General features: G+C 40.8%; 1 pseudogene; it reads left to right on the forward strand.

The window, feature by feature from the left end:
* Nucleotides 1-14,706, forward strand: part of LOC108519724 (40S ribosomal protein S5 pseudogene) — an 80,468-nt pseudogene that overhangs the window by 59,655 nt on the left and 6,107 nt on the right.

The following is a 14,706-nucleotide window of genomic DNA, read 5'->3' on the forward strand; positions in this document are numbered from 1 at the left end:
TTTTGCACAGAAAAACCTGTATTCACAGTCTGTAATTTCATAAGGAGAATTAGTTGACATTAAGATTCCAATGGGTCTTTGGGAGGCTGAGGCGGGTGGATCACAAGGTCAGGAGATCGAGACTATCCTGGCTAACATGGTGAAACCCCATCTCTACTAAAAATACAAAAAATTAGCCGGGCGCAGTGGCGGGCGCCTGTGGTCCCAGCTACTTGGGAGGCTGAGGCAAGAGAATCACTTGAACCCAGGAGACTGAGGTTGCAGTGAGCAGAGATCACATCACTGCACTCCAGCTTGGGTGACAGAGCAAGACTCCGTCTCAAAAAAAAAAAGATTCCAATGGGTAAAATAATTAAGAACTTGTTTTAAAAGGGTTGAGAATTTAAATGAGTTCTATAAAGATGTATTTAATTTTATTTATTTATTTTTTTGAGACAGGGTCTCATTGTGTCACCCAGGCTGGAGTGCAGTGGTGTGAACATGGCTCACTGCAGCCTTGTTCTTCTGGGCTCAAGCGATCTTCCCACCTCAGCCTCTTGAGTATTTGAGAGTACAGGTGTGTGCCACTACACCAAACTATTTATTTTTTATTTTTTTGTAGAGACAGGGTTTTGCCATGTTGTCCAGGCTGGTCTTGAACTCCTGGGCTCAAGAAATCAACCTGCCTCAGACTCCCAAACTGTTCGGATTACAGGCGTACACCACTGGGCCTGGACATTTTATTTTCTACTTTCCCAGTATCCTGTGACAGTGTTACTAATACTGATGATGTTAAAGGTGAGAAAGTGATGACAACGTTTAAGTGTCCAGACTGGTTAAACTCATTTTGAAGCCAGTAGTATAGAACAATGGTCTCCGTGGAGCAATGATTCTGGGCTGAAACAGACGTGACAAAATATAATTATACGCAGAACACATAAGATCCAAAAGAAACATTCATATTAGGGAAAAACAAACCCAATAGTGTTTAATTCAATAATTTCCTTTAAAACTCAGTTGAAAGAGAGAGAGAAAGAGAGAGAGTGAAAATGTGTGTGTGTGTGTGCGCGTGTGTGGTTGTCTAGCCATTAGCAGTGGCAAGCAAATTAGCAAAAATTACAGTTGTAGAACTCAAGGTCACATAGGCTAGTGTCATTCATGGATATAATAATCAACAAGAGTCATGGTGCCAGTACAAGCAACTCTGATGGGGTACCAAAGAAAGCTTCCAGGCAGTAGTTACTGTGCCAGTGTTCTGAACACTGGGGTCTTTTAGATTCCGTATCAGCTCAAAGTTACTACGTTGGTTCTGTTTTCTTTTCCCAGGTAGAAATATAGGCACGAAAGACCTTGATTGCTTAGACTCTTGGGCCAAACTCCCAGAGATCTTGATTTTTAAAATTTATTTATTTATTTTATTTTAAAAATGTAAAACGTTTTTGTGGGTACATAGTAAGGGTATATATTCATGGGGTACATGAGATATTTTGATACAGGTATGCAATGTGAAATAAGCACATCTTGGAGAATAGGGTATCCATCCCCTCAAGCATTTATCCTTTGAGTTAAATAGGGTGGAGCCTAGTCAGTGGTATATTTTTACATGTTTCTCAAGTGATTCTAAGGTGTGACTAGGGTTGAGAATGGCCGACTTAGATGAAGAGAAGCTCTCCCTGACTGGAGCTCTTCTCTGGCATGAGGAATTGTCTTCCTATTCTAGGAGTTACCCACATTACTACCCATGGTGCTGACTGAGGCGCCATGCTCTCTAGGAGGGTGAAGGGTCGTTTGGGATGGGGACTAAGGTGGTATCCACGTCCTCTCATGAAATTGACTCCCTGAATGAGTAGCTAGAGTTCAACAGCGGAGGGTCCTTATGTAATCAGAGCTCTTACCATTAGGGACCTGGACATCCTCTGAAGTCAGAGCAAGAAATCATTTTTAGTTGAGGTTTTAGGGTTTTTTGGTTTTTTGTTTGTTTGTTTGTTTTGAGATGGAGTTTCACTCTGTTGCCCAGGCTGGAGTGCAGTGGCAAGATCTCAGGTTACTGCAACCTTCACCTCCCAGGTTCAAGCAATTCTCCTGCCTCAGCCTCCTGAGTAGCTGGGATTACAGGCGCCCACCACCACACTCGACTAAGTTTTTGTATTTTTAGTAGAGATGGGGTTTCACCATGTTGGTCAGGCTGGTCTCAAACTCCTGACCTCAGGTGATCCATCTGCCTTGGCCTTCCAAAGTGCTGGGATTACAGGCCTGAGCCCCCGTGCCTGCCTGTCTGGTTTTTGTTTTGTTTTGTTTTTTTGAGATAGGGCCTCACTGTGTCTCCCAGGCTTGGAGTGCAGTGGCATGATCAAGACTCACTCCAGCCTCAACCTCCCAAGCTCAAGCCATTCTTCCACCTCAGCCTCTGGAGTAGCTGGAATTATAGGCTAGCACCACGATGCCTGGCCAACATGTTGCCCACGCTGGTCTCGAACTCCTGAGCTGAAGTGATCCACCTGCCTTGGCCTCCCAAAGTGCTGGGATTACAGGTATGCACCACCGCCTGGCATCCAACTATAGCATTATCTTTCCCCTACTTCTAAATAAAAAATGGCTCCAATTACCTCCAATTACCAATTGCAGTTGGATCAGTTGCAACCTTATCTCCCAGGCTGTCATGATTCTCTATAATCTAGTAGCACTAACCATTTCTTTAGCTTTGTTTTCCACGTTTTACTCTCAGATGCTTTCAGTCCCATCAGGTGGATTCACTAGTCGTTCTCAAAGTGCATCATGGCATTTTTCTTGTCCTTCCCTCGTCCCCATGTTCTCATCTTTTCTGGGATGTTCTACCTTCATCCCTCTGTCAGTTTATTGCCTCCTCCCAAGCCTGGATGTAGTCACACCTCCTTCCCAATATGAACCCAAGTTATTTCAATCCACATTGATTTATGTTTCCTCAGACCTACTACACCAGTCATAATTTGCAATTAGTTCTTTACGCCTTGTGTTAGTTTTATTTTTGTTAACTATTTCTCCTCAACTAGATTCCAAGTTTGTTGAGAATGAAATCTGTAACTTGTTCTTTTCTCATTCACTATATCGGGCTGAATTTGTATAAACATATCCACAAATATCATGGGATAAAAGATTGAGATTATATGCTGAAAAATTTAGTATTCAAAATCTATTACAGTAGATTTGTCCAATATTTTAAAAGAAATTATGCTTTTCTTTCTCTGTTCACTGAAATAGTTTTCCTATTTATCCAATGGATATAGGTTGTGTCAATAATAATACTTAGGAAAGATTACAGTTTATAAGTCTAACAATCAAATATTTTACCTATTTTTTCATATTCATCAATGGCATTAAAATAGATTCAGGCCAATTGTGGTGACTGAGTCCTGTAATCCCAGCACTGGGAAGCCAAGGCAGGAGGATAGTTTGAACTCATGTGTTCGAGACCAGCCTGGGCAACATGGCAAAACCCTGTCTCTACTAGAACAAAAACAAAACAAAACAGATTTAGTCAAATTTAATTTATCATAGATGTGAGTTTATCACCCTCCTAACGATGTCATGAGCTCAAGGGTAAGAAAGTCATACCCTTTTCCTAAGGCCATTTAGCCAATGCCATTTCATCTGTATTCACTTTCAATAGTCATGTTGGAATGTAATATTTAGAAAAAAATGAATCTTTAAGAATCTATATGTAAAGAACATGTTTAATAGTAATAATTATAAAATTAAATAAATAAAATCATAAGCTGAACCATAGGCAAATACTAGCACAGATAAGAGCCATCATCTGGTTGCTCACGCCTATAATCCCAGCACTTTGGGAGGCTGAGGTGGGTGGATCACCTGAGGTCAGGAGTTGAGACCATCCTGGCCAACATGTTGGAATGCCGTCTCTACTAAAAATACAAAATATTAGCTAGGTGTGGTGGCGGGAGCCTGTAATTCCAGCTACTTGGAAGGCTGAGGCAGGAGAATCACTTGAACCTGGGAGGCAGAGGTTGGAGTGAGCCGAAATAGTGCCATTGCACTCCAGTCAGGGTGACAGAGTGAGACTCTGTCTCAAAAAAAAAAAAAAAAAGCCATCATCTAGGTACCATTTCCTCCTGGTAGACAGACATACAATATTTACTTATTTGAAGAATGATTCTCCCATTGAATAAGTATTGTTGTTTGCTGGTTATAAAACTAATAAATGTTCACGAGAAAAAAAATTAAGAAAATACCAAGCTCTATGTCATGAGAGAAATTGTGTCCTTCTAATTTGTTAGTTAGTTGAAATCCTAAACCCAGGACCTCAGAATGTGACTGTCTTGGAGATAAGGTCTTCAAAGAGGTGATTAAATTAAAATGAGGTCACATGAGGGGACCCTAATCCAATCTGAATGGTGCCCTTACAACAAGAGGAGATTAGGACACAGATAACACACAGAAAGAGGGATGACCTTGCGAGGACGCAGAAGGAGAATCGGCAAGCCAAGGAGAAAGGACTTTGAAAAATCCAAATCTGCTGATGTCTTAATCTTGGATTTCTAGACTCCAGAATTGTGAGAAATAAATGTATGTTGTTTAAGCCACCTAACTAGTCAGTGGTGTTTTGCTAATGAAGCCCTAACAAACTATAGAGTATATAAGTAGGAAAGCTATATTGCACTTTTTTTTTTTTTTTTTTTTTTTGAGATGGAGTCTCGCTCTGTCGCCCAGGCTGGAGTGCAGCGGCGCGATCTTGGCTCACCGCAACATCTGTTCCCCGGGCTCAAGCGATTCTCCTGCCTCAGCCTCCCGAGTAGCTGGGATTACAGGCACCCGCCACCACGCCCGGCTAATTTTTGTATTTTTAGTAGAGACGGGGTTTCACCTTGTTGGTCAGGCTGATCTCGACATTCTGATCTCATGATCCTCCCACCTCAGCCTCCCAAAGTGCTGGGATTACAGGCCTGAGCCACTGCGCCTGGCCTATTGCACTTATAATCCTACCTTCCGGATAAAACAAAACTGTTTTAAGAGCTTAATACATATATACATTAAGTGCTTTCTAATACAGATAGGTTCATAGTATACATCAAGTTTGTAAACACTCATCATGGACATTTCCCCATGAAATGTGTGCAGATACACAACATCTGTTGTTACAGGCTCATAGTCTTCTAATGGATTGAACCAATCCTTATCAATAGCCATAAGTTTGAGACATAGTCAGTATTCCACCGTCTTTGACTTTTTTGGTAGCCATTTAGGTTGTTTTTGTCTTTGTGCTAAACACTGCACAAAGGACATATTTATCATTGTACCCACATCTGTGTGCACTTAAGAGATTAAGAAACATGATTTAAGGGCTAGGTGCTGTGAGTGGCTCATGCCTGTAGTCCCAGCACTTTGGAAGGCTGTGGTGGATGGATGGTTGAGCCCAGGAGCTTGAGACCAGCCTGGGCAACATGGTGAAATCCCATCCCTACAAAAAATACAAAAATTAGCCAGGCGTGGTGGCACAGGCCTGTAGTCCCAGCAACTTGGGAGGCTGAGGTGGGAGGATTGCTTGAGCTACAGTGAACCAAGATTGTGCCACTGCACTTCAACCTGGGCAACAGAGACAAAAAAAACAAAAAAAGACTTAAACATTTTTCTTCTGATTAATGTATTCATTGAAAAATTGAAAATAATCACAGAAATAAGCAAAAGCTTGACCAGGCGTGGTGGCTAATGCCCGTAATCCCAGCACTTTTGGGAGACCAAGGTGGGCAGATCACCTGAGGTCAGGAGTTCGAGACCAGCCTGGTCAACATGGTGAAACCCTGTCTCTACTAAAACTACAAAAAATTAGCCGGGTGTGGTGGCACATGCCTGTAATCCCAGCTACTCAGGAGGCTGAAGCAGGATAATCACTTGAACTCGGGGGGTGGAAGTTGCAGTGAGCTAAGATCATGCCATTGTACTCCAGCCTGGGCAACAAGAATGAAACTCCGTCTCAAAAAAAAAAAAAAAAAAGGAGAGAAAGAAGAAAAAAAAGAAAAGAGAAAGAGACAGAAAGAAAGAAAGAAAGAAAGAAGAAAGTGAAATAAGCAAAAGCTCAAAGAAAAAAAATTAAACTTGCCCATAAGCTCAAAAATCACACAATTGCTTATAATCTGAAGATCTCTGTCCTTCCAAACTTCTATCTACATGACTTAAAAGCACAACTGTATATTCACCTGTTTCTCAGTAGGCTCAAATGGACAAAAATTCCCTGGCTCTCATTGTATCCCATGATGCAATTATGAACTCTCATGGGGAAAAAGAAGTTGGCTGTGGAATATATACCTAGAATTGAATGTCTTAGCAATTGTGAATGTTGCTTTACTTGTCCCTTTAAAACCACTGGAGTTCGACTATTTTCAACAGTAAAAACACTTGCAATCCTGTAGGCTGAGCCACAAGGGGTTGGTAAAAAAGGAGTTTGGGGGTGGCAGACATGGTGGCTCATGCCTATAATCCCAGCACTTTGGAAGGCTGAGGTAGGTGGGTCTCGTGAGCCCTAGAGTTTGAGACCAGCCTGGGTAACGTGTCAAAATCCCATTTCTACTGAAAATACAAAAATTAGCTGGGTGTGGTGGCACACACCTGTGCTCCCAGCTACATGGGAGGCTGATGTATGAGGATCACCTGAGCCTGGGAGGTTAAGGCTGAGGTGGGAGGATCACCTGGGCCTGGGAGGTTAAGGCTGGGGTGAACCATGATCACGCCACTGCACTCTGGCCTGGGCTACAGAGTGAGACCTTATCTCAAAAAAAAAAAAAAAAAGAGGTCGGAGGATAGGGCAGCCCAGAGATGACTGACCTAGAGACAACTGAGCAGCAGGAGAAACCCATCTGCAAATACCTTTAAAGAAAAGCCCTTTGATAGCCTTTCCCCTTCCTTTTGGAATGAAGTCAGACTGCCATTCAAAGGCCACACAGTGGCCCCCAGCACAGTGGCTCATGCCTGTAGTCCCAGTACTTTGGGAGGCTGAGGCAGGTGGATCACCTGAGGTCTGGAGTTCGAGACCAGCCTGACCAACACAGAGAAACCCCATCTCTACTAAAAACACAAAATTAGTCAGGCATGGTGGTGCATGCCTGTAATCCCAGCTACTTGGGAGGCTGAGGTAGGAGAATCACTTGAACCTGGGAGGCAGACGTTGCGGTGAGCCGAGATCGCGCCATGGCACTCCAGGCCGGGCAACAAGAGAGAAACTCCGTCTCACACACACACAAAAAAAAAAGAAAGAAAAAAAGTATAGCAAATTAGGGTAGAATTCATTGTAGACGTTTAAGAAAGATGGAAGGCCCCTGGTGGATACAAAGGACTGGCCCCCAAGTTTATAATTCATCTCACCCTCCTTGATCATCAAAGCAGAACTAGTCGGAATTCTTCCTCCCACATGTGAATTGCCTGCTCTACATGCTGGCCTTTGGTGACTTCTTGTCTTCAAGACTGTTCACTTAACCATGCTTCCTCTTTCTAAATATATTGGGGGTGGGCATGAGACAACCCAAATATTCCATGGAATTTGTCCCAGGTGTCCCTCTCTCCAGTTGAAATGGAAGAAAACTGAGGGAATTGGTGCTGAATATTATGTGTAAATTCATTGGAGAGTTAACCATGTGGACACCCTGGCTGATTAAAATGTGAAATGTCCTCCATACTAAAATTCTCATACTTAGATTTTGTCTTTAAAGAGAAAGTGTGAAAAGAGGAAAAATCAAGTAATTGTGGGATTTGAATAAACGATGCCTCCAAACACTTTAACTCAATTATCTGAAGTTTAAAAGATTTTTAAAATTTAAATGACATGGAGGATAGTGTCAATGATTTCTCTTCTGCCGCATGCCTGGTTTCAGTCTTACTCAGTATCTCCAGCACCCACAGAATGCTGACCTTAAGAAGATGAATGCCAGTCACTGTTGTTAGGTCAACGCTGAGTTTAAGACCCCACTGCATTTAATTAAGCAATTGCAGGTGTGAGGTAGTCCCAGCTGCATTGAACCTTTCAAAAGATTTGTGGTTATCTGCAAGGGTGTGCGTGTGTGTGTGTGTATTCACCACAAATAAACATTTCAGATTTGCCTCTTTTGAAAATGTGGTTTCTTGTCAAGCATGCTATATCCAACTAATGCAGTTTTCACAAGAATGTTCATAAAATTTATTCATGGAGAAAACCAATCACATTATACCTATCACCATAGAGTATCCTGTCTGCCTATGATAGACTATTCGCAAAATAGAATGGAAATTATACTCAAGTAGACCTCACCTACCAACTACCAATGATATTGTCAGGCCAATTGGTACAATATGGCCCTACATTGCAGTCCGGCACCACTCACTAAGGCAATTCCTCTAAATTATGTTTACTCCAACTCATACAGAATTCCATTTACTTGCTTCCCATTATAATCCTTTCGGATTTCCAGATTGTCCAGGTAGAGTCATCTGAATCCATGTGCAGAGTGTACAGAGACTTTGAGGCATTCTCATGCTGTTGAGTGCCTGTGGGGATTATTTTTGGACTACATAAACGGGCTCGTGCCCTAGGAGAACATTTGCAATAAAGATCATACTCGCCGGGCGGGGTGGCTCAAGCCTGTAATCCCAGCACTTTGGGAGGCCAAGACGGGTGGATCACGAGGTCAGGAGATCAAGACCATCCTGGCTACCATGGTGAAACCCCTTCTCTACTAAAAAAATACAAAAAACTAGCCGGGCGAGGTGGCGGGCGCCTGTAGTCCCAGCTACTCAGGAGGCTGAGGCAGGAGAATGGCGTGAACCCTGGAGGCGGAGCTTGCAGTGAGCTGAGATCCGGCCACTGCACTCCAGCCTGGGCGACAGAGTGAGACTCCGTCTCAAAAAAAAAAAGATCATACTCATCCTCTGTGATAGCAAGTGTCTCTCCCACTGGACCCTACTCAACATGAGTTTATGGCCGGGCACAGTGGCTCAGGCCTGTAATCACAGCACTTTGGGAGGCTGAGGGAGGCAGATCACTTGAGGTCAGGAGTTCGAGACCAGCCTGGCCAACCTGGTGAAACCCCATCTCTACTAAAATACAAAAATTAGCTGGTATGGTGGTGCATGCCTGTAATCCCAGCTACTGGGGAGGCTGAGGCAGGAGAATTGCTTGAACCCCAGAGGCAGAAGTTGCAGTGAGCCGAGATCATGCCATTGCACTCCAGCCTGGGCAACAGAGTAAGACTCTGTCTCAAAAAAACCCAAAAGAAAAACAAAAATAACATGAGTTCAGGCTGTAGCCTCAGCCTCTTTGCCTAGTACTTGCATCCATTCAATGAATGTTTGTTGAGTGAAAATCTAAGGGAGTAGATTTTTAGTGCTCTCACCACAAAACATGATAAGTGTGTGGAATCATGCATATGTTATTTAGCTTGGTTTAGTCATTCTGCCATGTATACATATTTCGAAACATCATGTGTACATGATAAATATGTAAACCCTTTTGTCAACAAAAAATAATTTTAAAATATTTGTTAAATAAACAATTATATACACAAGAAAGAATAACTAGCAAATTTGTTAATATCCATTTATTCTTTTCTCCTCAAGTTTTAATTAATATGTTTCACTGCTAATAAGAGCATTATTGCTTGAGATGAAGATTATTTTTTCCTAAAACAAATGAATAAATATTATCCTTCCTTAGCGCTGTGGTTTAATACAGTACCTGACTCATCTTGGGTTCAGTAACTTTTTATTAACATAAATTGACTTAGTCACTTTTTATATATTTCCAAGATCCATTGAGATAATAATAATTTTATCATCTGAGCACTTTCAAACTAAAATTATACAGGAAAATGATTATTAAGAAATATAATATCTAAAATGCCTTTTATAAAAATGAGTTGGGCTTGGTGGTGCTCACTTGTAGTCCCTGCTACTCAGGAGGCTGAGGCAGGAGAATGGCATGAACTAGGAGGTGGAAGTTACAATGATCATGCCACTGCACTCCAGCCTGGGCGACAGAGCAAGACTGCGCCTCAAAAAATAAAATAAAATTTAAAGTGGCTGGAAAAATCCTTGACATGTAGTATTTACTAATTCTTTCCCTCACATATATTTTCAAAGAATAATGAAGACTGTAACTCCGAAGCTGGGTGGAAAATATAAAATTAATTTTACTAGAGGGCAAATGGCAAAAAGAAAAGGTTGTAGATTCTCTTTTCATCCAGCAAAGAGGTTTAACTATCTCATCAAAATGTCAAAATGTTAATCCGCCCTTCTCATATTTCCTGGCATCATAGTGAAACGCATCTAAATTAAGGCAGCCAGATAAAATACACAATACCTACTTAAATTTGAATTTCCAACAAAAAATGAATTTTTTTATTATAAATATGCCACCTTGTAATATTTTGGACATGCAAGATTTGGGACAGAATTATACTAAAAATTTATTCACTGTTTATTGGAAATTCAAATTTAACTGACTATCCTGTATTTTTAGTTGCTAAATCTGGCAACCCTAATCAAACAGCAATGTGTACCAGCAATTTGAAAAAACAGTAATAATTTGGTGAGCGCTTTTATTTTTTTAAAGAATTTTTTATTGGCAGTCGACCAATTTCTTTCAAGTTAAAAAAAAATTTTAATCTAAGATTTTAGAAGTGAGATAAAGTCTTTAAGCTAATTTTCCCCTCATCCTAAACCTATGGTTCGTTTGCACAATGGCACTGTGATTTCACCTTCCTTTAGAAAATACTCCAGAATCAAACTATCTATTGTGGCTCTCTATGGTCACCAGAATGTGGCTTGCAAAAAAAGGGAACAGTTGTTGGTTCTGGCTAAATGCCAGACATTTGGTGTAGAATTATCAGTTGCTTATTCTACCAGAAGTTTCAGTGGAAGCTTGTAAAGCAGGTTTTCCGTATTGGGGTGGATCAAATAGCCAGGAGACCATTTACATTGCTGTTTATTTTCATTGCATAGCGAAGAGCCCCAAGCATTCACACTGGAGGAGAAAAGGGCCAAGCTTGATAAGCAGTGTGGGAGGGGATAATAAGCGGCTGTGACCTCGCCTGCCGGACAGCTCTGGTTCACAGCGCAAAGGAGCCGCCAGCCAAGTTTGGATGGAGGTCTTAGCAGAGTCCTGCCAGCAAAGAAAGAAAAACCAGAAGTTGTACTAAATTGGTCCTTTTATGGGCACTTTCTCCCTTCATTATTCACCTCTCTCAAGCAACCATATAAATCATCTTGTGCCTGAATTCTAAAATTCCAGGGAGTTGGTAGGTGAGCAACGGCGGGAGGCCTGGGCCTCTTGCCAGTACAAAACCCGGAGGACATTCCGGGGCTTCAGCCAGCTCCCAAAAGCCCTCTTTCCTTTCTTCTCTGAGCCCTAGGGATTGGCCAGCCTGTTTCCTTTCCACTGATGCCATCTGTTATTTCCAACTGCGTTTATCTCCTCTCCTGCTACAGTGTGGGATGGAAGACAGTTCACGACTGCTGGCCCACATTGCTCACACCAACAGCCATTTATTGCCTGCTCACCTGTGTCGGGCACTCTACTATGCACTTTGTATCATAATATCATTTTACAGAAGAGGAACTAAAGTTCTTATATGTCAGATAACCTAACAAGATGGTAAGTATGAAGATGCGTTTCAAACATATCCAGTTATACTGTCTCAATCCAATTCCCCAGACAAATGCCATCCCTTGTCTAAGTGACATTGCCAGTAAAAACCATAAGAATGGGGCTTTTCCTAATGCTGCACAAGGTCTTCTTACAGGAAAATACAAAGACTACAGAGGTGCTAATAGTGGATCTTTGAGGCTTAATGGGACTTTCTGTCATGAGATGGGGAGAGAGATAAGAGATGATCTGGTGAATAAGTGGTTTTCTTTTTTTGTTTTGTTTTGTTTTGAGACAGAGTCTCGCTCCGTCGCCCAGGCTGGAATGCAGTGATGTGATCTCTGCTCACTGCAACCTCTGTCTCCCGGGTTCAAGTGATTCTCTTGCCTCAGCCTCCCAAGTAGCTGAGATTACAGCCATGGACCACCACAGCTGGCTAATTTTTGTATTTTTAGTAGAGATGGGGCTTGGACATGTTGGTGAGCCTGGTCTCAAACTCCTCTCTCAAATGATCTGTAAGCCTCGGCCTCCCAAAGTGTTGAGATTACGGGCGTGAGCCACCCCGCCTGGCCAATAAGTGGTTTTTAATTTTGATGTATGCAAGAATCATCCATGGGGTTTGTGAAAACACAAAAGCAAATATTTTAATTTTTTTTTAATAACCCATAAAACTAATAAACATAGATAAATTTCTATTCTTCGATAGCCATAGATTGACTCAGGCTAACTATATACATTTAAAACACTTGATGGGATGGTAATAATTTTATCTTGTTAAATTATTCCTAGCTGAAATTATACAAATAAAATCATCAAATAATATAATGTATATAAATGCCTAAGAATATCCCTATCATTTTGCTACATATAACTTAATCTCTACAAGTCACAGGAGAAAACAAACAGATCATTTGGCTTCATAACAAAAATGTTAAAGGTCTGCATGGCACAAAAAAGACATACACAAAGCCAAAAGATAAATGACAAGGTGAAAAAAATATTCACAACTTGTATCACATACAAAGAGCTAATCTCCATAATATATAAGGATCTTGTCAGAAATCAATAAGACAAAAACCCAATGATCAATAAAAATTGTGTGAAAATGTGTTTTCTCTCTCTTTATATAAATATCCACATAATATTTTCAATTTTGCCTTTTGGCCTGCAAAGCCTAAAATATTTACTATCTGGTCCTTCACAGGAAAAGTTTGTCAACCCTTATGAGAATAAGAAGTGGAAGGTAAATTCTGGTTCCTCTAATGGCAGAGCAGCTTGCATTAAACTAGCCCTACCACAAATAGCATTTATAAACTCTCAACAAAATATAAAAGCCAACTATTTGAAGGCACTGGACAGCAACTAAAAGTGGGCTGACATTGAAAGGAGTTAGACCACTGGAAGATGGAACCATACTATGTGAGACTCATGTTTATGTGGCTTTTTCACTGAGGACACTTCCCAGTCTGCATGACAGCAATTCAACCAAAAGGTCAGCTTAATTGGCTTGAGGTGTCAGAGGACAGGGTTCAGAGCTGCTAGAGTGGCTGGAAATTACCAATTTTATCTCAGAAATGAGGGAGACACAGAGGAAGGAGGTCCCCCCAATCTATGTATAAATACCACTCAAATTCAGACTAGTGTTATGAAAGAATGCTTAAGGAAGCTCTTCAAGCTGGAGAAAATGTTATCAGAAGGAAATTTGGATCTCAGAAAGAAATTAAGAGCACTAAAATGGTAATTGTGTGGGTGAATTAAAAGGTCATTTTTTTCTCTCTCAATTTCTTCAAGACATGATTGCTTAAAGCAAAAATTATAATGCTATTTCATGTTCATAACATATATAGATTAATAACATATAGAGATGCAAATTAGTGCAAAGATGAGCTTGAAAGGTACTACACTGTTTCAAGGAGCGTATATTTTACATGAAGTAGTACAATTTTAACTCAACGTAGACTCTAATAAAGTAAGGATGCATCTTGTAATCCAACAACTAAAAAATGAACAGACATAATTAAGCCAATAGAGAAATGAAATGCTAAAAATTAACCAATTAACACACAAGAAGACAGAAAAGGAGAAACGGGGAAACAAAATCAAATGGAATAAATAGAAACTAAATGGCAAAACTGTAAACCTAAACTCAACTTTATCAACAATAACATTTTTGTAAATGGATGGAATAGTCTAATAATAGAAAGATATATATAGATTGTATTAAAAACCAAAGAGCCACCCATATGGTGTTTACAAAAGATGCACTTTAGGGGCCAGGCACAGTGGCTCACGTCTGCAATCCCAGCACTTTGGGAGGCTGAGGCAGGCGGATCACGAGGTCAGAAGATCAAGACCATCCTGGCTAACCCGGTGAAACCCCATCTCTACTAAAAATACAAAAAAAAAAAAAAATTAGCAGGGCGTGGTGGTGGGTGCCTGTAGTCCCAGCTACTTGGGAGGCTGAGGCAGGAGAATGGTGTGAACCCAGGAGGTGGAGCTTGCAGTGAGCCGAGATCGTGCCACTGCACTCCAGCCTGGGCAACAGAGCCAGACTCCATTTCAAAAAAAAAAAAAAAAAAAGAAAGATGCACTTTAAAGACATAGATAGGTTGAAAGTAAAAGGATGAAAATAAGTATTCCATCAAACTGTAAGCATAAGAAAGTCTGTGTGGTTATCTTCATAACCATGAGATTATCAATTTAGTAGACTGAAAAACAAAGAGTAACACTAGAAATTAAAAAGGTCATATCAAAATGAAAAAAAGTCAATTTATGAGAAAGACATAACAATAAAATGTATCACCTAATAACACATTTTAACAATAATAATTATGTATCACCTAATAACACACTTTTAGTATACATAAAGGAAGATACAGTTAAACAGCGATAGTTGGAGATTTTACCACCACTCTCTCACAATTGACAGAACAATAAACAAAAATATTAGGAAAGAGCCCGAGTGCAGTGGCTCACGCCTGTAATTCCACCACTGTGGGAGGCAGGAGGATCATTTGAGGCCAGGAGTTCAAGACCAGCCTGGCCAACATGGTGAAACTCCATCTCTACTAAAAATACAAAAATTAGCTGGGCATGGTGGCTTGCGCCTATAATCCCAGCTACTT

Source organism: Rhinopithecus bieti, unplaced genomic scaffold, assembly GCF_001698545.2.
Source record: "Rhinopithecus bieti isolate Rb0 unplaced genomic scaffold, ASM169854v2 scaffold_48197, whole genome shotgun sequence".
Classification (NCBI taxonomy): Eukaryota; Metazoa; Chordata; class Mammalia; order Primates; family Cercopithecidae; genus Rhinopithecus; species Rhinopithecus bieti.